The sequence below is a fragment of the Limanda limanda genome, chromosome 23 (assembly GCF_963576545.1).
Source record: "Limanda limanda chromosome 23, fLimLim1.1, whole genome shotgun sequence".
Taxonomy (NCBI): Eukaryota; Metazoa; Chordata; class Actinopteri; order Pleuronectiformes; family Pleuronectidae; genus Limanda; species Limanda limanda.
The window spans coordinates 11,380,469-11,384,047 of NC_083658.1; positions in this window are offsets into that span (position 1 = coordinate 11,380,469).

The window sequence follows — 3,579 nt, forward strand, 5'->3', positions numbered from 1 at the left end:
GTTTAACAGCACACAAAGTCAATTGCGTCAATAAAAATATTGACTAGAGCAGCTTTAATCACTCAGTCAATTCTTGCCTCCTAATTATCCCACTTTAATTGAACAGCTCTTGGCAGCCGCAGCATGTACATGCATTCCTTATCCTTTGCATCTCCATGTAGCGTTATCGTATTCGACATTTCCTGACGAGCTACTCCGACTCATCAAAAATGCCGTTGAGATATCGTGGATTCATGAATCCCTATGGGACAAATTGCCTCTGTTTCCCTTCTCACTGTCTCCTGCATGTAATGATAGTAGGGGGGTAAAAATGAAATCTCTGGAAAGCCTTTGAACTACATATTCAATGCAATGGCCAAATTAGTGTGCTGGTCCCCTAGCAACTGAGAGCTGCAGGAGGTGGTCGTGTGCAGATGCTGGGAAGCGAAGTTCACATCGCTCTCTGGGATGCTGATTCTCTTTTGTCCAATCTCCTTACAAGTCCTATACATAACATCTACACCGGATATTTCTTTAAAATATGCATAGGCCGGGTGTTTAAAACAACCAAAAGGCTATTAATTATGGATTATGGCCGGAGGATTGGGTGACAGCTTGGGAATTGAACTTTTAAGTGTGCCACTGCATGTTGTTGTCTTTTTTTTTTTTATCTCAATCTGGGTTAAAAAATGTCCAGTGACTACTTTTATCGCTATTCAAATTTGAAGGGCACAAACATGCTCATTTACATACATGAGAGCAAAGAAAATGGTGGCTGAGTTACAGAGCGTCCACTAGGTTTCTTTAAGCATCTGTCATTTACAGGCCTTTGAGTGAGATGATTCATTATTTAATGAAAATGAACATAATATTCTTGTTGTAGATTCAATTTTCTGGTCGGACCCACAGCTTATGTCGCCAAACATATAAATGATTGAGTCATGTGCTGGTTTTCAGACATGTACTGGACATTCTCTTGAAATCCTCCCCAAGGGGCCGTGTGTGACGAGGCAAATGTCTGAGTCAGTTACTCCGGACATCGACTGGGATGGACATGGGATGGATGAGAAACTGTAAAAATATAAATAGACAAATATATCAAGGCCATACACGTTAAAAACAGGAAGTGCACCTCGCTGGGGGTCATGTTTGTAGTCTCTTGCTCGTGGCTTCTTTCCATTAATGATGCATCTAACTCCAGAAAACCATCAGGGGGAAATTGATATGCCATTAAAATGCCATTAACATCCCTTGTGACTGTGGCTGCTGTTCGGCAACGCGCTCTCCTTTAATTCTGCACCTCGGATGTCGGTGAAACAATGCCGCAGCTTGTAATCTCGTAATTATTGAAAACTAACGAAGACAGAACGTTGGTTCTCCGGCGACTTGTGTAAGAAATGTGGTCTCTCACTCCGGCTCATTAAAGTATATTACCACAGTGTACTATTTGAGGCAGGGGTTTTCAACTGGGGGTCCGCGACGGCATTGCAGGGGGCCCGCAAAATTCGCTTTGATATTTCAACACATTTCCAGATTACTCTTGAATATCGTGAAAAATATCTAAAATAAGAAAAATATGTCTAAAATACTATAAAGGTGCTGGTGATCATGAGGTTAAACTTAAGTAGGCCTCAATTGTTTGTGTGATTATCATGTGTGACATATTCTGCATTACTTTGTCATCTTCCCTCTTCAGTTGTAGCCCCAGTTTATGTTGATTGTTATTGATCACCGTTACTTTAACCTTCTCTCAACATGTCAGCTACATGTCTGTTCATTTAAGTCATGAAGGTTATATATTGATGTACATATGGTTCTGAGATGCAGTACAAATACAAACTGCATTTTCATTTTGTTTTCAATTCAAAGCACTGAAAATCAACCATTTTTGTTGTTTTTTCACAGATTTTTCTAGATTTGTGTGAGGTTTTTAAAAAAACCAACATGGAAAACCAAATGTTAAAACTTCTTTCTATCCACATGCACGAACGCACACACGCACACCATCAGTGGGCAGCGGATTACTGTCTAGTCAGAATGGTGGTCCCTGGGACAAAACCAGTGAAAACCCCTCATTTAAGGAGCAGATGCAGAACCTTGCCCCCCCCCCCCCCCGCCCCCCTGAGGAAATCCTCCATCTGAGAGGGGGGGGGGGGGGGGGGGGGGGGGCAGCCAGCCTCATTCCTTACTGTCACACTGCCCCGGTGCTGACTGGAATGAAACCCTGCGTGAGCCTGCTGGTGTGTGTAAGGGGAAAAAAAGGGAGGGGGGATGGGGGGGTTGCAGTACAGTTTCCATACTGTATAAGCGGCGGGAGGAAGGGTGTGACGAGAGCATGAGAGAAGAGAGATGGAAGGTGCGACCCCGCCGCGGAGGAGGGCTTAGCCCCGGAAAGTCCCGTGTTTATACACAGTCCTCCTCCGCATCGCTGGAGAACACTTAGCGACAGCTTGAACCCCCGAGTCCTGTTTATATGAACTCCTGTAAAACGGTGCCAGACGAGGCCTGTACTTGGTCATGTTCACGTAACCCCCCCCCCCACACACACCCACCCACCCCTCGCCGTCAGACCACTGGTGGGCCTTTAAGCGGCTGAATGCTTAATGCACTCTACCTTCGGATGAGGAGGGCGGTCGTATTTACACAGCGCTATAAGAGGCACAGAGAGAGGAGAAAAGATAATTCTGCCTACCTCCTGTGTCGGCTTTTTGATGTTTGTCAGTAAACAGTTGCATCAAACGCGATTTTTTTTTTCCCCCACTTAAAAATAAATACAGCGCTGAGGCAGGATCGCCTCATTGTCACACTCGGATGTTCGTCTCGGAGTAAGCGATCTAATAAGCTATTATCCAACACTCCTCAAGCTATAAATAGCCCTCACTTGTCATGTCCAGGATTTTGATGCTAAACCCCTTGAGATCACGGCTGTGACGGCTGACAAAGAATCCGAATAGAGCTCAGAGAGGCGTTTTTCAATAATACCCCTTTTTAAAACAGCAGTTTCCTGTTTGAGGATTTCATTTTCGTCGGGTTGACGAGCTGCCGCGTTCGTCTCATTGTGTCGCGTCACTCAGAAAGTGCGCGGCGTGGATAGTCAAGCGAAAAACGAAGACGGAGGAGAGTTTAACATTTCCTCTCGCCCTGTGGGTTGTTGTGGACGGCGTGCACGCTGCAGGGACGCGGGGCGATTGCAAAACGCACGCGCAGATCGGCACAAGCAGCAAATATGAACACAGAGGCCCCTCCTCTGTTGTCGGCCTCCTGTTGTTTTGATACACGAGTGCCCAGTGGGAGTCGGGGTAATGAGTAGGTGACGTGTGCCAAAGTGCAGGGGTAGCATCCTGCTCATCCTCTGTGCAGGAGCCGGATGTCTTTTCAGGTGGCGCCGCTCGTCAGGCGTAAATATCATTTACAGACGCCAAAACTGCCTCGAGGGTCAGTCATTGCAGAAATTCCCAGTTTAGCCGACGTGCAAGCAAACAGGGGTAATGAGCTAAGTGCAGTGAGGCCTCCTGGGAGTTCACCGTACTTAAGTCAGGACTATGTGGTAGTGGGCTTTTTTAATTATACCCAAAGTCAGAGCAAAAAGGCCGTAGTGAG